The sequence below is a fragment of the Strongylocentrotus purpuratus genome, unplaced genomic scaffold, assembly GCF_000002235.5.
Source record: "Strongylocentrotus purpuratus isolate Spur 01 unplaced genomic scaffold, Spur_5.0 spur5_scaffold_5, whole genome shotgun sequence".
Taxonomy (NCBI): domain Eukaryota; kingdom Metazoa; phylum Echinodermata; class Echinoidea; order Camarodonta; family Strongylocentrotidae; genus Strongylocentrotus; species Strongylocentrotus purpuratus.
This window is the reverse complement of record NW_022145611.1, coordinates 31,378,828-31,400,176: the sequence shown is the minus strand read 5'-3', so window position 1 is coordinate 31,400,176 and position 21,349 is coordinate 31,378,828. Positions and strand designations below refer to the sequence as shown.

Below are 21,349 nucleotides of genomic sequence, written 5' to 3'. Positions count from 1 at the left end.
CTTTTGTGTTATTTTATATACATTGAGTATTTCTAGGAATTAAATGAAGAATACATCCTTTATGAAGTATATGGTATGTCATAAAAACTCATTTCAAACAGAAAATTTCGAAGGACTCGTGAAAGAGTTCGGAAAAAAGACTTTGATGATCTATAATATCGTTCACGAATCCTCATGCGATTATCATGATATATGTATAATTGTAATGTACAATTTCTTGCTATTGTTTATTATCAATTATCATTATCAAAACACATCGTTTTGGGGGGTAAATGTAGCAATTAACATTGTCCAAATTACATTATATATATAGAGAATTTGGGATTTCCCATTATTATAATCTTAAAATAAGCAGATACTAGTTTATGAATCAAAGCGTATACTGCTGAATTCAATCGTGATGAATCCTTTAAAATGAAATTGAATATTACAATATTAGATCTCTAATAAGAAAATACAGCCAATTTTACCAGGCAATAGTCATTATGTCAATTAATAATAAAACATGAACTTTGTATATGCTACATCGACTTATGTGTATGTGAGGGGAAAATAAAATAACAAATCATATATTGTTCTTGGAAGTTGCACTTAAATTAACACATCAAATGTTTATGTCTTGGAAATTTTAGCTTTAAAGCAGCTGCTTATTTCACTCGACAAATGCGATGAATATGGAAAATGTTAATATTTTAGAATGAGGTGATGACGTGTATAATATGGTCAAATTATATAGCCCTATCGAAAAGGTATAGTAGTAAAATAGGTAGACATGTAAACAAAAAAGAGAGATTTAAAGAAAATCGATGAGAAAAGTTGATGTATTTTTTTTTGGACAATAATGACTGAGTTGTATTAGGAGGAATAAAACAAAATTTATATTAAATTTATTTTCTTCTTATGTTACATTTTCTGTATAGATCTTTATGGATTCTTTCTCAATCCATCTTTTAGCATCAGTCCGAGTTTTCAGTCCAATTAAAATTCAATTTCGGTTGTATTATTTTAAAAAAACACATGGCAAACATCCGTAATGTTGTCATATTTATAGTAAAATACAAGTAAACATGAAATGTTTATAAACTGAACATTTATACATGTAGTAGGCCCTATTTCAAAAACAGCTAAAAAGAAGAACTTAACTTCATCCACGAAAATAATAATGTTAAACAGCAATTATTATAATTCAATTGCATAGATTAATTGTACAGTGGATATGCCAGTAGCAAAAAAGAAAGTAAAAAAAAAGAAAATAAGATGTCTTATGGCAATAACCCAAGTCCATTTATAACAGTTTAAAAAATGGTCATTCAGAAGACACATACAAAAAATAACGGCGCTACGACTAAATTTGAAGGAATACTGTAAATGAGATCAATTCTCGATTTATTTCGATACTAATTTAAAAACATCCATTCACTGCTTTGCCTTATTATAATTATCAAATATAATAAAAACAGTACAATTCCATTTCTGTTTATATTTATACTTATGTTATTTTGATTGTAAATGCGCATTTCAAGACGAACAATATATTGCCTTGCATGAATTGCTATAACTTGCCGCTTACATCAACATGCTTTTAACCATTCCGTATTCGTTCATATCATTTTCCTTCACTTTGCTCCAGGCACGGATTTTCTTTAATATTATCTGTAAATGTATCGAAGGTATTAAAGTCGCGAATTCTATGTCGGAAGAATTCAAAACGAAACACATATCTTGTAAATGATACCGTTATCCGCTATTGGTGTAAATATGCTTGTGTAATTACCACTACTTGACTTTTTACTTTCATGGCCGATCTAGAGTTAAAAGCCAATTTTATTTGCAAAATATATCAAGCGAGAAATTGGTGTTTTCAGAATTTATTGATACAACCTAAGGTTAGATGTTCTAATCGGGTGATAATTTTCTGGTTTGTGATTTCCCTAATTTTTGTGTACCTTACATATTATCTTTTGAACGATTCAAGTACCGTTGAACTCAATTCTGTACAATATAGGAGAAAAACGACCATCTAATCATAGCTTTAGTCCTACTTTGATTCATTAAATCAGCTTTTTAAGATGTAATATCTATTTGTATAAAATTGTTGTTACGCCTAACTGACTTTCGCCTGTAAGGTAGAGTAATACAATATTTCATCTCATTCTTACCCATATTCTTACCCGTATTTTTTAATCTCTGAATATGTTAAGTATTTATTAAAACCGTTTGGGGGTCTTAAGATCAACACAGCTAATTCAGTTTTTATATATTCCAATTAATTTGCTTATCGAAATAATTCAACTTGAAAATGACCTTGAGCATTTAGAAGTTATAGTTGTGTCATCCCATTGATCCGTTCTCTGACGCAAATCGCTAGGTTTTCGTGAACTGCATAATGACATATTTTGATGATAGTATTCACTTCCATAACGAATATGACTTGCAGCTTTATTGTTATTCTCATTTTCTTTATTCTAGATGTATCCAAAGATCTTTGTGACAGACTGAAAGGAATATATTTATGTCACAATCGCTTCTGCAAACTGGTATTTCTATAAAATACGTGTCTTGCAAATGCTCTTTGAAAAAAGGAAAAAGGGCGATTTTTCAACGATTAAATAAAAAATATATTGTATGCAAAAAAGAAATAGCCATCACGTGATCTAGAAAAGAGATTTTATATATAGGCGTATTCCTCGTTCATTGTGGCTTCTCTCTCTCTCCCTCTCTCTCTCTCTCTCTCTCTCTCTATCTCGTTTTCTGTCTTTCTCTCACTCCACTCTCGTGATATATCTCCAGCTATTCTTCACCCCTTGTATTGTTTGTCCACATCGCTTGATCATCATCAATCAATGTCCACATGTGAAATAAAACCCGAAAAAAAATAATGCCTACAGTACGATCACTATAAAAGATCAAGAACGGTATGAGGTAAAATCGGCAACAAGCGCACGTAATTCAGAAGAGGGGTAGGTTGGGAGCCAGATGAGTTTATTCTCTTCTTTCAAATTCTAGTATTGATTAGAAAAATATAATCTGAACGGATTGCTATCTATTGAGATCTATATTCTTCGTTCGTTTGCCAATTCACACTCTCAAGGATGAAAATAGATAATTCACAAATATAGATAACCCCGTGTGGATCTGGAGAATGTAAATATTACATGCCATGAATTGATCAAGCTGTAATGTTTGAAGACCGTTTGTGAAGACAAATTCAAGCAAATTCAAACGACAAAACGCAAATCAGGAATGAAAATAACTTGCGCTATTTTAAGCAAGACATTTTACTAGAAGTAACTTTGTAGTTTTTGATGAGACTGAATTAAAAAAAATATTATACAATTTAAGTATGAGGGCTAAAACCTTGGCATTTGACAATTGAAAAATGCAGATATAAAAGGCCAGGAAAAATTACAAAAGACGAAAACTAAATTCAACAAAGTTTAAATAAGAAAAAAAAAAACAGGACTTCGCACAATCTGTTTAGATAATGACGAAAATCATTCAATAGTATTAAAAGAATAAACATATAACGAAATGGCCGCGATAGTTCGCATGCCTTTTAACAACATCCTTTTAAAACTAAACAGAAGAAAAACAAATTCTTGATAATGTGAACCAGACGTGACAAATGATAGTTCTTATTTGATTATTATGATTACTATTCTCATTGTATAGAATGCTGCATTAATCTTTAATAGAGACATATTTTTCGCTTAAATGACAAAGATGTCTATATGACCATTAAACGTATTTTATTCAAAGTAGCCATTTGGCATTTTGAATAAAATACGTTATTACCAGTAGAAAGATATAAACATTTTAACCGAGAGAATGTATTATTATGAACATTATCATCCTGATTATGGGCATTTCTAGTCAAAGGACTATATTCTAAATTTTGTTGAAAATATACAATTAAAAGTTAGCGTCATCAGACCATTTTTACGTATATAGCAAAGAGTTTTATATATTTTCCAGTTTTTTTAATCTAGTTAATTATAAAAATTACAAAATAAACTTCTTTTTGTTATTATGGATGAGAATACTATGTAATTTAATCGATGTAAGAAAAACTACTTTTGATAGTGACATCTATGGAAAATCCAACTATTATCTCACATGTGCTTAAATTAAAAGGTAATATTTCACTAGGGAGATTGTAAGGGCACAACTCATCGGGGAGGGGGCGGGAGACGCTTTTTCCCAAATACCTTCTTTTTCCTTCTTTTTTTTTGACGGCGAGGATAAATGAATCTTTATTGTAAAAATGGTGTAATTTTGTCATTAAAATAATATACAGAATAAGACGTGAAAATCACAAACAGACGTTACTGTGCTGGCCAAATATAAGGTGACGTCTGTATGAATATGGATAATTTCAAAATTCTTGGGGCGGTAGCCAACCGCCTCGTTCGCCTTTGGGTGGAGATCGCTATCATGGTACACTGTAAAAAAATAATAGTCGAAATAACTCAATAAAATTGAGGAAAAGAATTGCCTTATTTTTATTAAGTAAATATTACCTACGGCATCTTAAATAGAGTTTACTTATTTTGCTGAATAAATTTTTACTCAGTTAAATCGAGTTACATTAACGTAAATAATTTAAGTATTGTAATCATTTTAGATAATTAAAAAAAAGCTATGATAGGATTACATATTGCACGAATTGGTACCCATCTAATCTAACAAGTAACATCCACTAATCATTCACTACTTCTATTTAAGATTAATCACTAATCACTAACACACGCTTCAATTCGACACATATTGAAAGGCTCCAAATTTTATATATACTTGATCGTAGCATCTTAAAAGGAAAATTGGTTGACAATTTCCTGAAATATCAAGTTTTGATTTGTTTTGAACTGGGTAACAATTAAAAATTGTCTTGTCTTTGCTTAGCCATGTAAAATGAATTAGTAAATGTTTTAAAGTCCTTAAATTTTCATTCAACCACAAAAAAGAATTGTTTTATTTAAAAAAGAGTTTAATTTGGTCTTAATGAATATTCATAAATTATGTAAATATTTCTATTACGCACTGCATCGGTCCTTACTTTAAAAAGATAAGAATAATCAACATAAATTGTTTGAGTAATACGTATAATTTCTGATTTTGAGTTAAAATTACTAAATTAATACAAGCTGAAATTACTTAAAGTTCTTATGTATTTGATTTTACTTAAATATTCCACGTATGTTCTACTAAATTGAAAGTTATTAGCAAGACTTAAATTTAGTGCGTAAGTGGCAAAACTAATGTTTTCAAGTAAATTCTACATGGAAAAAATACGTAAAAATTACCAATGAACAAATTCTTTTTTACAGTGTAGTAACACATAGCTATTTCAGAATTGCCAAAAGCCCAAAACAGATAAATGGCAGTAGAATTAATCAGTTAATGACGATAGATCTTCAGAACTATTTTCGAATAGCTATTCAGTTTCAGTATCAACTGAAGGCTCACGGTCGAATTATTTGGGTTGTACGATAACCCTACTGATTTGAATGTCCAGGCAAAAATTCGTAATCCGAATTACAAACAAAGTGGGCAAAATTCTGTACTTTGACGTCTTAATTCTAAAGTCTACTATAAGGTGCATAAGTTTCATATTTTCATTGTCCATGCAAAGCAGTGGAAGTTTTTACGTCGTATATTTACAAACTGAAACTGATAAACATAAAAAAGACGAAAAAACAAACATAAAAGGCTTCATAATACAAACAGATTCTGAAGACAAGTCGCCCCATTCCCTTTATTTTGCATTGATTTTGGGGAAATTATCCCAAATTATTATCTTTTTTTTGGGGGGGGGGGGGCGGTGAAGTCCTGATTTTCATTTGGATGTGGTGAGAATACGAGTAGTTCCTAGTTTCTTCCTCGTTATACTTTCTTTCGATTTCGTCGCCGATTCGTCTCTAAATTCTCCTTTCATCACCCATCCACCCCAGCATGTCACTTTATTTCGCTCTAGACCGTCGTCGACTCGGACATTTCTTAGATTGAGATGAGGAAATGAGATTTCAGTCCCATCTTGTAATTCCATTTCAGTCAAAAGACGACAAATAAAGTGTGCAAATACTGCAAGATGGCGAGATACAAAGCACAGGACTAGAATGGTGCTACGCGGAATGGAGCAAGGAAAAAATGCGAGGCGTTGGCAAATGGCGGCGTATAAGACCCTGTCCCTCTCAACTAACTTACATGAGGTAGAGCGGTGTAATTGACTATCGCTGGAATTGTGTTCCTGAGATGACCTTTCCGTTTGAAAAGGCACAGCACTGAGTCCCTGTCACGTAGCGTTCAACACTTTAGAGCTCTACTTTTGACACGGCAATTAGAGGCACAATTATCTGTCTATCACCTCCAAAAAAAGAAATCCAAATGAAATTCGGAGATCTCCCATAATTAAGGAACACCGATCATTTACTTTCACTTTATCATTCCCTATTCTCTTCGTTTTTTTTCTCCTTTCTTTCTATCTAACGGTACAGTGGCGACCATGAGCAGTCCAATATGACTGACCGCGTCGGTAAAGACAGTGTCGCATTACTTTTCTTCGTGCCTCTTTGAGGCCACCATACATCTGTCAGTCAAGTCCAGACCCTGACTTGAAAAGGCGCCATTTCTTTGATTCCAGACGAAGATATTGCAATGAGTGACCAAGTGGTATTGGATGTCCATAGTTCACTTTGTGTTTAATTCAAATCATGAAAATAACCTTTCTTCCTCTTGTGCCAAACGAAAATCAAATAACGTGTCTGGTCATAATTGCTTCACCGGTCAAATTATTGGTTACATTGCTAAGCTTTTTTTAAATAAGATTACATATATATATATATATGTTATAAAAATTCCCTAATAATGGAGACAAAAAGACGTAACGTTAAATAAAATATTTAAAAAACGCTCCTAACCATTTAATTTAGACATAGTTTGGCCAATAGCTAAATAGATGCAACGAAAAGTGGAAGTTACAAACTGATTCAGCCGAGGACGCAGGTTCGAAACTGAGTCACGTCTTTCGGATCGTGACAAATTTCACCACTGATGATTTAATAAAAATAAAAATCGACTTTGAAAATGAGTTGATGCACTCACATTGATACTAATGTAATTCACACATATCGTCAGCATTTATATAACAATCTCTCTGGTTGTGAAAGAAATCAATGGGAAGATAGGGGAAGAGAAACGATGGATGAGAACAAGAATGAAACGCAGGATGGATTCATACTAATGGTGTTTTAAATCATTCATGCTATCAAATATCAATAATCACAAAGCTAGATGAGACTACAAATACATTAGTTAATAAGAAAGTTATCAATCACAAGTACCATGAGGATATATAAATTCATAAACAGAGAGATGCAACAACAAAAATATGAAATAGCATTCTAGAACTATTTATCTTCATAAAAAAATATCTGGTCTCTAGATTATACATTATCACCTTTATAGGCATGATTGGGATTTCTGTAGCATGGTGAAAATTATCGAAAAAGAACATATTAAACACTCAATGTAAAGATAATTGATCACAACCGCAATTCATGCAAAGAAATTAGACCAAATAATACTATACTGTGGCATTGGTCTAAAATACGACGTAGAAGACGCTACTGACCAGAGCACAATCAAGTGTTATAGATACATATTATCCGATTCGTCCAGGCATATATATTTTGTTCTATATACGTTTTTCGCATAATATAATCCCTCACAATCAAAAGCTCATTAACATGTTGACTGTGACTACTTCACGGCGCAAAGTGTCCTCATATCATGGACCTAAACTGAAAACCTAATATTTTCATTTGATTATTTATGTACTACCTACTCTTCCAACTGGCTAAGCATTTGAAGGCCTGGTTAACTGTACACTTTGTCAATAGACTGACTGCAAATATACCGTGTCCGTTACGCGTTGGACTTGCAAACACATTCAGACGCTGTTAGTCAATTTGAAGACAGATAATTATGCTTGTCACTTGTTTTGGAAGTAAATAGCACGACCAAGATTTTTGCAAACATCATAATGATTTTGGACAACAGCTCGAGTCGGTATAAGATACTTTGCTAACTGATCTAGCATTCTTCAGTAGTAGTGCGTCCTGAAGCAGACGACACGACTCACACGATCATTAACTGTCTGCAATCTCAGGGCTTAAAAAAAACTTGTGTGCGATCTCCGAATCCCGCCAAAATACTTGCCTTTATCTCTTGTGATTTTTCGTGGAACTCATAATAAATGAGAAATGCCTTTCATGAATTTTGATTTATACCCTGCAAGCAAAAGAAATGTATGCCATCATTCGTTATAACCGCAGCATATATTTTTTTTGCCTGGAGCATTTATTTATCGGAATTTGCCATTTCAGGCCAATTGAAAACATACCCGGTTCTCATGTTCTTTCATATTCATTGATGTGGTCAATAATTTTTCAAGTTATATTATTCAAAATGGTACAATGTGTTGGAAATATGGCGGTTTACAGCTCAGGAAGGAAATAGGTTTGAACAAAAATCAGATGTCGCCAAATAAAAATCTCTCAAGGTCATCTTATGAAACACAGCGCGTGTATGTCGTGGATATTATAATTACAACGACCTGACATTGAGTAACAAAAGATAGATAAAGGAATTCATCTTCTTTTAAATAAATGCCCCTATCAATTCAAAAGAATTAAAACTTTTACGAAATAAGAAAATTATGCACATTTTTATAACGTTATAATTATTATCAAAGCATGTAGTACAATCCTGCATGCTATCTAAGGATTCTTTAAAACAATATCGTGAATAAGGCGTACGCGATTCGTTTGACCTGTCGATTTCCCTTCAGCCAAGGAAAAAACAGTTTCCTTTCCAATTAAATATTAAACAATAACATCTCTGCTGTTCACTAGTAACTTTACTTCATGTTAAAAATATACGACAAAATACATTTATTTTATAAGACCCGTTATTTTTTACAATTCTAAGCAATTGTTTCTTGTCGTCGAATGTTTTCCCACAACGATGTCCTTATATCATAGACTTTGATTAGTACATTTATATATTTTGTTCCAAAATGCATGTTGAGTTTCAAATTCAGCCATGTCATGACGTGACAATCGAATGATATTAATGACGTCATTCAGAGATGACTGACAGAGGTACATTCCTTGTGTCCCTATATAACAATAATCTACAGTATATTCAAAATTCTTTATTCTATTGAACTCATTCACCTTCCTTAAAGGTATTACAAAGTTTTGGGAAATTTTGAAAAATGGGTGGATAGTGATTCTTTACAATTTTGATATATTTGGATGCCCCTGTGGTTGTATTAAAAACACCAGAAATGTTAGCCCCTAAATCACTTCTGCTTTTGAGAAAAATTGAATATAAAGATTTACCGGTGCTCCCGGTAAATTTCGATAAATTTCAAATAGCTCCTACGGCCGTAAATGGTAGCTGAGACCATGAAAATCTCAGAGTATGTAGTTGTGGTATATAATTTCCGAACGACAACAGCTAATAGGTCGATTTGAGTCAATAACCATTGTTTTATAGCTTGATTAATATATTGACCTTGAGAGGGAGCTATTTAACATAAAAGGTTTATTATTTACAATTTCATAACTTTAGAGTCGATTTCGACCGCGACAACGATCACTGAATATAGTAGGATCGTATATGCTTCCAATATATTCATTTGAACCAAATTCATGACCCCATACCAAAACTTTGTATTACCTTTAAGCAGTACATGTATTCCCAAAGTCATATTGAACTCATTCACCTTCCTTAAGCAGTACATGTATTCCCAAAATCAGACCAGTTTTTACACATAGATTTAAACTTTAATAAGCACAAAACATTTTTGGAACACAACTGACAGTTCCCTGAATTCAGGATCTAGGTGCATAAGCTGAAGAAATTTTCCTCACCTTCAAAAAGCGTCAATATACCTTTCCAATTCGAGTCAAATTTATCTTATTAATGATCTGTTTGAACGTTTTTCTCTTGGTAAAGCAAAGAATTTGTCATGCTTATGTGTCACTTTCTTCCTAATTTTTCTAAAGATATTTTACGGTGATAATAGGATATGGTTGAACAAATGTATATATTTTATACATTTTAAATATAAATTTATCACAATTCTGCTTATCGATTTTCTCTCTTTCTTAGCATAAATTTGAAGAAAACAAAAAGAAATTAGTAGTTCCATTGACGACAAACCTTCTGCTCAGACCAGAAGCGCATTAACTCGTATCATTTAACACAGACCGTCCGTCTGGCTTTTGACAAACGAAATAAAATAGTGAATGTCAAATTGATGATATGGAACATTATTATCATCATCAACAAGATTATATTTATGATAATATACTTTGGCAGTATGTAAGATGAAGACATTACATTCCACCCTTTTACAGAGTCATTTCTAGAACGGATAGAACGCATCGAAAATAATCGTTCATGATACTATTCAAAACATTTTAATGCTTATAGTCTTTCGGTGTCAGATGTAAATACATGTATACTGTTTATTTAGGTATTAAAGCACACAAATTAATATGTTTGTTTAAAAAAAAGCCCTCCCCGATATTTTAAGGGGTAAATATTTGTGCCAAATTTCGATAAGAAAATTCGAAATCATAATACTGTGAAAAATTATTCTCACAAGTATCTTATGTGCGAAGAAAAGGAAAATCAATATAAATCAATGTTGCCTTTCTAATAATACTGGATCCATCCTTGCTCTAGCTATATATATTTACAGAAGCGAAATAGATCGTTGATTGTTTTTTAATAGGTTGGACAATTTCATAGAAATTGATTCATCGGACTGATTATTGCAATTTTTAGCTGTAAGTAGATTTTAAAAAGAATTGTTGTTGGTCAACTTTTAGATATAACTTGCGAGATATATCAATGTTTTATCTCGTAAATTTATACTTATGTCATCAACAATGATTCGCGTTTACTACTTTCTATCAGAATGTCTTCCTTCTAACTTATCATACTATAAACAAAAATCATAACGGATAAACGCCACAGTGTTACCATCTCTTTACTTCCGGTTCTACGATAACCTCTGCGGAAGCACGACCTTTATGAATATTCATAACAATGACGTGAATTCATACACAGAGAGCTGTCAATCTTATGATTGACACGTGCGAGGAAGAAGGCTGTGTGGATATAGCTAAAGATGGGATGAAGAGGGAAAGATGGAGAGAGGTGGAAAGAGAGTGGGAGATGGGGGAGGGAAACGCGATGGCAAGCGAGAAAATAAAGCGCCAAACTCTAGGAGAAGAAAACCTGGAAATGGTTTTGAAATGTGATCGTGTGACGAAAGGAATTGATTGCGTGTTTCTATTGAGTGGGTTTCTGTTGGGAGAAGGTGTTGTGTACCCATGATGCCTTGTGCTTGTAAGCCCTGAGCCCCTAGTGTCGATCATGTAGGCCCGACCTTGGGGTTTCTTACCCTACGTCGGCCATGTTTGTTCAAGCTCTCATTCGACGTCCCCTTGGCCCCAATCGAACGACCTTGGAGTTTGATTGCCAAGGTGAACAACTACCCCCCCCCCTCTTCCACTTCCACTCTCTCACTTTATTCCCTTGCTCACTTCTCTCCTTGCTGTTTTCGTGTTCTCCATCTCAATCTTTCAACAACAACAAAATCTATTCAATCTCTCTGTTCCCCTTTTCTTTCCTTCTCCCTTCTCCATCTGTCTCTTTCTCACTTTCCTTCGTCCCCTCTCTCCATCTCCCCTCTCTCTTTTCCCTTCCCTATCATTTTCTCTCCCCTTCTCTCCCCTTCTCTTTTCCTTCTCGCTCCTTCTCGCTTTTCGTAAACTGATTTACCTTCTTTCACTCATCTTATTTCCAACATCTTTCTGTTCCTCTTCCCTTTCTTTCTATTTCTCTTCCACCTTACCTTTTTTGATATAAAAAATGTGTTTCATTCCTATGTACTTTTCATGTTTTGTCAATCATTCTCTCATGCAACACTTCCTGTTAGCATTTCTCTTTCCCCCTTTTCTTCCCCCAAGGATCTTTATGTCTTAACTCTCTCTCTCTCTCTCTCTCTCTGTCTTTTTCTCTCTTCCTCCATCTCTCTTTCTCTCTTTATCATTCCTTCGTATCACTATCTATCACCTCTTTCTCTTCTGTCTTAGTTCTTCCTCGTCATCCTCCTCCTTTTCCTTATTTTGTTGTCGAGAGCTAAGTCTGACAAGAGGGGTTGAGTGGCGTCGAAACCCGCGGCAACCACCTCGGGATTTCGCCGAACACGGAGTCAAGCCTCGGAATAAAAGGCCGAGCGTGCTCTATGCGCAGACGATCAGCGGTTCCACACCATCACTCAAATCCCAAGCCGACTGGCCAGGGCGCGAAACTTCCAACCAGACGGATTAAAAAAAGGAAGAAAGAAAAAGAAAATCCCTCCCCATCCTGGCGGACAAGAAAAGTTTTGGGCTTGAATATCACTTGGAGTATTTTTCTCCTTTATACACTCTACAATTTGAGTCGCAGTCAATAATGAAGGATTTAGAGGAGGTAAGAAAATCCGAGCAAACGACGTTTATTTCGTTCACCTTGACTGAGTAGTTTTAATCAACCCCTCTTCTCATGTTTCCATCTTCCAAGGTTAGCAAAATGAGAGAAGGATCGACTGAACGAACAAAGGAAAAAGAAAGAGAGAGAGAGAGAGAAAGAGATATACAAGATCAGATGAAAGAGAAAAACGTAAGAGAGAGAGTGAGAGAGAGAGAAATGAACAGAAAGGAAACCCAGCGAAATGAACATGAAATTATACGAAAAAATGTGTTTCAAGGATCGTGAAAATAATTTAGGTAAATATAATCTATTTCACAAAATAAGACCATCCAAAAGGAAAAGAAAAGGGGTGTTGGGGACATTTTTTCAAATCTTCTTTCAGAACAATTTTTTCCATAACTTATTTTTCTTCTTCAGTATCTCATATTTGAAATTAACGTCACATTTCTTTCCATGAATTTAGCCTGAGCTCCAAAAATATATAAATCGAATTTCTATCGTTTGTTTAGAGAATTAGTATTTGTTATCGTTCCTCACATTTGGTTAAATCTTGAATTTGTCTCGTTAAGTTTTGAAATAAATACTTTATCTGATATCTTTTGATATAATTATTGTCTCTTTTATTGTTGTATCTTTAAAGATCTATATAGAAACAGGATAATATACCTATGTTAAAATTATATTTCATAATTACGTGCAGAGAACCTCTCAAAATAGTATTTAAAATTTGGATTACCATGATGAAGAATAAAAACCTGCTGATAAAAAAGTACCTTGTTCTAGCTGACGAACCGGCAAAATGGATCGGTTACGGAGAGCAGAAAAGGCGGGAGTGTTATGGCATGGATCTACTACGTAGATGGTAGATCCATGGTAATGGCGGACAGAGCATCCAATTTGCGCATGGCGTCTGTTTCATGCGTGCAATTTAAATGTTTTTATACCCGCCCTGTGCAGACTGGAACACGCTAAAAATAACAAAATCTATACAACAGAATTGTGACTAAGCATCCATTAGTAAACTTAGCTCAGATAAGAGGCATTGTCTGCCGAGATGAGAATCTGTTGTCATTTTTGTAGGACTGTCGAGGATTTTGTTGTGGTGGTACCATTCAGTGTTTGAAACGTCTTTTTTGTTAACCAGAAATAGTATAAATTGTACGACTGAGAGCTGACAAAATGCTGTTGATAGATTGATTTTATTCGCCAAGCTTCCAACATACAAAATGTACAAGAATAACAGATCAAAATTAAGCTTGAACAGGATAACCCATGAAAGCTCGAGAGCTTATTTCCAGTGGGGTCCCCTACAGACATGTACACAATTAATAAGTTAAAATATTAATATTTACAGACAAGTAAGAAGAAAAAATTATTAAAATTTATAATAATAACAACATTATACTGACGATAGAGAAGGAGGGGGAGGAGGAAAAAGAAGAAAATAATGATGAATTTGTATAACGTACAAAAACATAAGTAGGCCTATATGCAAAATGAAAAAGTATGAACCTGCAGATGAATACAAATTCAATCATATAACATGTCATTCGCTTCTCTTCTCTGACTCTCAAGTACTATTAGGTATTCCTTTAATTTCCTCTTAAAATGAGCATATTTTTCTATTTTTTTAACACCATTGGGAAGAGAATTCCAATGTTTTATGGTATTGTAATAAAACGAATTTCCAATACTACCTACACTTTCTGGTAAGTTAATTTTTTTTTTACTATTTCTTGTGTCATAATCATGTAAATCAGTAAAAAGATCGAAGTTGGATCGAATATAATGATTCGACCTAGTATGATATATCTTGTGCACGTGATAGGAGTTGTTTTGATCTTCGGTTGACTTCAAGAAAATCAGCTTTAGAAAGTTCGCTAGATAAGAATTTGTCGTTTCTGTTATGGCATAAATTTACATGTTAAAATTACTCTCGCTCTTCCCCCCTCTCTCTCTCTCTCTCTCTCTCTTTCTTTCTTACCATCTATCCCCTGTCACTCGCTGTAACTTAATGCTTCCGATCAGACCTGTAAAGAGTCTTTTTTCCCGCTCATGTTGGATAATACAGCAGATAGGTTGATTCAATCTCTCCTTTCTTTGTATTCGTTAACATAAGTTATCGTTTTGAAATTATACGTACATTCGAAGAAAACAAAGTTTACGTGAGCCGTTAAATCATTATCGATATTATTGTAACGTCAGATTATAAACCTCCATTTGTTTATTTTCTATTTTTTGTAACATGTTTTCTCACTCTGTGTCTTTATTTATTTGTTTATTCTTATTTTTGTTACCAAAATTTGATAACTAAAATGACAAATGGTACAGTGATACAAGTCGCCTTCGTTACCAAAATGTCACAGCATTTATCTAGAGCAATGGTTATCTCATCTACAATGTGCGAGTATTCTGTACCGTGGACCTTGAAGCCTTGATCATATAACAATCTTTATGATTGTAAACTGGATTTTTCCGGCAATCATTTGAAAACCTTTGCATGGGGGTGGCAGTATTTGACCACTCTTGATTTTGACGAGTCCAAGTGCCCCTCTTCATGATGCCAAAGGGGGCCGACAGTGGCCACTATAGATCGGTAGGACCTTTAATATACCAGGTAACTCAATCCACCGGGACTAGTAACATACATACTAATCTTATAGACCAAAGTACTCCAATATTGGACTCAGTTCACGAAATTCTAATAAATACAGAGCACCCTGTCAAGTCCAATGAAATTGGGCGGAGGGTTGAAGAATTCACATCATTCTACTTCAATTAGAAATCGGAGCAAACGGACATCAAATTAAAGAAATTAAGTTTACGATCACTTCTGTAACCTACAAAATTTGAAGAGCTCTCCATTCTCATATTGTGATAGATATTTCACCAGGAATAGATGACTCTCTGTTGTATATTTTTGGTGGTGGTGGTTATACCGTCAAGTCATGATTGTGGGTTGAACTCACTCACCTCCTACCTGTTTACAATGGAAATTAACGGGCAGAGCGTTTGGTCAACATCGATAGGTATTGCTCATTCTTCCCCATCTCCACTTTTAAATTACTCCGTTTCAGACCAGGGGCACGGATAGCCATGAAATGAGTAAATAAAAACGATTTCGATGGCAGGGTCTCGAGAAGACCGATATTACTATTTCATAGAACGATTTTTATATGTTAAAACGATATTTCAGTCTATTCGTCAGCGCTAAATGATCAGCTTCAACTGCTATAACGGCAGAGAAAGATAGATGAATGGTATACCTGTATTTAACCACAAAAGCCCTCCCTGATTTTGCAGAAAATAAAGAAATATAGTCATGGGCGTATTATATTGATGACAGCCAACACCGATGTAGCAAACACACGCACACACACGCACACACAAACAAAATAACATTGACCACAATGGTTTGGTAGAGAAAAATACAAATAATTTGATCTGTATTTGAATATAATCGTTCATAAATGAAATCAAAGTTATTCAACGGAAGAGTGTTAACGAGCCGAACACACATGTAAATACGGGCAAAATTCGTAAGGAATATGACTAGACGACAATTCCAAAGTTAATGCTAAAAAAAAATTATGATTTAAATGTTTGGCTTAACGATTGGTATCAAAATTGTCCTTGATTTATTGTTATCTCAAAAGGATGCTAATATTCCACCACCGAAACCACCGAAAGAAATACATAATTTCACTCCACAAACGTCATTTCCAATCCCGCAAACGGTTCGTGAATTTACAGTAATAGGTTTCGTTATTTCCATGAGCGTTTTATTCGATGTTGAAACACGTACTTGTTATGCTCATTATCACTCACTAAGTGTCATAAAACCATACCGGAGCTTCTCAGCTCCGATTTATTCGCTTTCCGAACATAAGGGCTTAATTTGAGAAAAGTGGCAATTTTTGGATGACTACGTAAACGTTGAGAATGTTTGAACAGGATATGAGTATTCTTGTCGTGTCTTTTCGGTCCAAGGTCTCATCTTCAAGCTGCAGATACCGCCCCCATCCCCATCCCCATCCACCCAGCGCTAAGTTGCAGGAGATAAAGGTCCATTTAGAGATGCTTAAGATTTTTATATTACTTCTGTACTACTGGGAAAAAAGTGCATTGATAGATCTTGATAAGTTTGAGAGACACGTGTATGAGAGGGAGGGAGAGAGAGAGAGAGAGAGAGAGAGAGAGAAGGGAGAAAGAAAATAAGAGAGTGTGGGCGAGGGTGAGTGTGTAAGGCAGCGCAAGCGCAACACAGCTGAATTCCTGATGAAATTTGTTTTAAAGGAATTTTTAATGTAGTTTTCCTGCAATAAGCCTTTTATTTGAGAGGAGAAAATATTAATCCTAAGGATAATTATAATATATATTTCCATGTGAGAAATCGAAGTGCAATATTTAAAAAATGATAACGATTTAAGCTTTAATCGAATACATGATTAAGGATTCTATCTATTTATTGTTACCACCATTTCGTGCATACCATATTGATGGAACACTCAAAATATATTGTATCTATTTATTTCACATATTTCGGAAAAAAAGTAGCAATAATCAACATGTCCTGGTTTTCATCGAGGTCCTATATAAAAAGGGCAACACATCACATATATCTTGTATATTTATAAATAAAGATATGCCTTAATGTGAACGTGAAGCAATGCAAATGATAAGACCTAAAAGGTGAAATGAATGAAAAGGTGCTCTTGTACCGTCCTACGGTGTCTTCTGTTTGCACGCTACATACCATGGTGGCTTCCTCCCACAATTTAGTCATAATTATGATATACGTATATATATTTAGATTCGCAACATATATCATTCATTGCAATGCAAACTATTATAGGTTTATTGCAAATGCTGCATCAGGTTTTGGTGAAACGTATGCACCCGAAACTTTTCCCGCTAAATGGCGCCTCGGGACGCATATGCATTCTAGAACCAGACCGGAGTTTCCGGTCACTTTGTATACTGGACAGCGCCATCACATCACGAACGGCGACAGACGCTGTAAACTGTATACATCTCCACTTTCTATTTTTTGCCGGCCAAAACATATATATATATGCAATACAATTTTGAAAACACACAGCAGATCTTAGAAGAGGGAAATGAAACAATAATTATGCAATGAAGATTTTTCGACAAAAAGTATCTGACTTTACATTATGTAGATCCCTATATTTTCCTCCTTTCTTTATTTAAGGCGATACTGCTTTCAAGAAGAGTAAAAACAGAGGTAAACACTTAGATTTACTAAAACGTTTTATTTTGTGCAATCTTTACATTTTAGTATGTCTTCATACACCTTTCTCTCATTTTAGATTCATGTCATTCTTTCCTCTTTTACCATTATCTTATTTTCTTCTTTTTGCTTACTTCGTTTTGTATTTTTAGATTTAATCGTTGAACTGCCTATTCTAATCTGTTTCTAGTATGATATACCAATGAAAGTTCTATTTTGCTTTTTCTTTCAAATATGATAGAGCCAGATTATATATTTGCCCCTAATATAACGATTAGACTCCAACCTCTCTTTCACTACGATACAGCATTTTGCTTTTCCAATTTGATATGATTGAATTATATTTTATAAGTATAAGTACAGTTGAGTTCTGTTCTCTTTTCCATGATAAAGCTTGATTCCAATGATCGTCTTTTCCTAATATAACACATGGAGTTTAATCTATTTTTCTACAAAATGAAAACTCGAAATTTAAGTGGCAAATATGTTAATGTCCCTATAAGAGTTATTAAATTTTCATTTCCAGTACAATGAAATAGTCAGAAGAAGCGATAACTACATAACTCTAACTTCGTCTGATTGATAAGTTACTTTATTATGTTCATAATCACCATTTTAGAGTGATGCCTAATGCGGAATTATAAAAAGAAAATCTTTAAAAAAAAGTTATTACAGAGTATCCATAATTACATTTTCACAGGAATACATATACACATAAAAAACTACAAAAACAAGGTATATACCAAAGAAAAAATGTATCTATAATCGCCTTTTTGGGAGCAAACCTGACCTCTTAAGAAAAGTAGAATAACTAATTGGAAACAACAAGAGTGTGTATTTTTTTAATAAGAGACTTAAATGGAATACGGGTGATAATATTGAATTTAAACACAATGAATACCATCGATTTAAAAATGAACGGCTAAGTTGAAGATGCAAATACATGTTCCTCTTAATAATAATACAAATCAACAGCTAAAACACGGGTAAGTAAATTTCTTTGTCAAGTTGAAAACAGTCATCTTGCCCAAGGTAAAGTATATTTCCTCCCGAAACCAAAGAATTTCAAATCGAATTAGTAATCTAGGTGTGGTATTTTCTCCAAAATTAATCCTTTTTGTTATGTCACGTAATATTCACTGGAGCTGAAACGAGGAAATAAAAACCTCTGTTTTTTTTCTTTCTCTCTCCTATTTTTTTTCCAGCCGCAATAGTTTCGCAGCCTCCGTTGAATTATTCTGCTTTTTGTCCTCAAATAAATTGCTATGGGAATTTAGAAAAATACTGTTAATTGTGAAATAATTTCACGCCATGTGAGTTTCGGAAAAATAGCAGAAAGGACTACTATTTTTGTGAGCGCTCGCACTATTGCCGAGGCTAGTGCGAGGCCGTATACATTACACGGAGAACTACGCACAGAACCCCGCAGACACCCTAAACGCGTAGAGGAACAAAAGACCGGCAATAGGGCGTTAACGAATTTTTGGTAATTGGGGTAAAAAGAAATCGACATAGGTGAGAGACGCGGAGAGTGCAGTGTTTGATCTAAGGCATAAACGAATTTTTGATGGATTAGATGAAATCGGAGAAGTCCGCTCGAAGGTCAGGCTCAATTTGAACGGTTTAATCATCTGACCACTTTCCCGATTTTTTAATGGTGAACTTGAATACATAAAAATCAGATATTCCTATTTGTTAATGGCTGAGTGACTATGCAAAAAGTGCGCCAGATGTGTTAAAATTCATTTGATGGGAACGATGGGGTTCCAAACCTGATATGAAAAATGCACCCTCTTTTGTGTAGTTTTCTGTGTTTTACCTGATATCAATATAAATTTAGAGACCCTTTTAATGAGTTTTAGATTATCATAAAATGATTCATGAAATCTGTTGTCATCAATTATGAAAGTTAGATTGATTGTATAATGATATATTTGAATGGCTTGGAATTTCAATCACTAAATTTTAAACGCGTTCTGAATTTTGATTAAATGCTTACTCCAATCATCAAATACTTACTTCAATCATATACGGTTTAAAAGTATAAGATCACAAATTCAAATACCACATTTCGTATAGAGTCAGTGATTTTTAGCTTTGAAAAAGGGCTTTTTAAAAAATGCGTTTTTTAAAATAGTCGTGAATTTAAAACATTCTATTTCTACTCTATAATCCATTCCATAAAGGTTTCACACTTCCAAGAAAAGATCCGCTCACCCCAATAGCATAAAACTACTTTTATTTAGGACTATACTAAAACATTTCAAACACTCGTTGAGGACCACAATAAAAAGATGTCGGAAATTAATAATCATATATTTATCAAATCAGTACTGTCTGTCTATTTTTTTTTATTCTGAACGAACAATATTCAATTTTAAACTTTGAAATGAGCTAAATAAGATATTTGAAATTACAATTTTAAATTTTTTATTTAAGCATAAGGGTGATTATATGAATTATCTGACTTTTTACAAATATTTTGATTTTATCCATTCTTTATTCATATTTTCATCCTTTCATTTCCCCCACAGATCATCCCTGATACAATACATGAGGCGTGGCGACCATTCCCGCTAGCAGGGAGCTCGAAGCGAACAGCGACCATCGACCCAGCGGGTAGCTTCTGGCACAGAAGTCACAGAATTGATCGATGGGGTGGTCAGCGGCTTGAACGCTATTCATAATCGCTCTTCTTCGAACAAGTACCAATCGTAAATTCCATCGAGTGATTTCCAAATGAAATAGATTTATTGGTCAGTATTACCACAAGATGTTCATGCATTCAGTAGTACCTTAACTAAATATTGAATTTTCAAAAGTTTTCGAAATGAGATAATTGAAATGAAATCGGAGGTCGTGAAGAAGACTTACAAGGAGACATACGAAGAATCAGACGTATTAAAATGAAGACGATGCAGAAGAAGAAGGAAAAAAAGAGGAAGAAGAGAAAAAAGAAGATAAAGAAAGGGAAGAAGGAGAATACAAAAATTGTAAAGAGAATAAAAAGGAAAGGAGAAATGAACGAGAGAGCCGGGATATGACTTTCAAACCAAAAAAGAAGAGAGGGAAATGCGAAGAAAAAAAGAAAGAAAATAAGCGGTTTTACAAAGGTAAGTTAAGAATTTTTATTATCAAGAATCCGTTAGATGAATGTGGATGTATCAATGAACGATGAAAGAATTGGTAAATATAAGTATATTGCCATACGTTTTAAAATGTGACTATTAAAAGCATAGTAACTTCTAAAATAAAACGAACTTTTCTATGTTAGAGATTATTGTGAAATGGATCCAGCATTTGTTTGCAAAATAGCACCAAATGCCCTATTTTTTCGTTAAAAATGACACTAAAAAGGGAATTTCAATGCAAGAAATAAAGAATGAAATGTCTCATAATTTTCATTATACACGCGTACCAATTTATCTCAAAACTTTTACAATTGCATAGCTTCACTCAATTTAAGATTACTTAAAATATAAACGTTTAAATGATTTTTATTAGTATTAATATAATTGATGATAATGTAATTTCATCATA

General features: G+C 33.7%; 1 long non-coding RNA gene across 1 annotated transcript in view; it reads left to right on the top strand.

Moving 5' to 3' along the window:
* Nucleotides 1-21,143, top strand: part of LOC115929576 — a 44,878-nt gene extending 23,735 nt beyond the window's left edge. The window contains exon 3 of the long non-coding RNA XR_004066562.1: nt 20,344-21,143. This is a non-coding gene — a long non-coding RNA (uncharacterized LOC115929576). The remainder of the gene's footprint in view (nt 1-20,343) is intronic.
* Nucleotides 21,144-21,349: the final 206 nt, after the last annotated feature.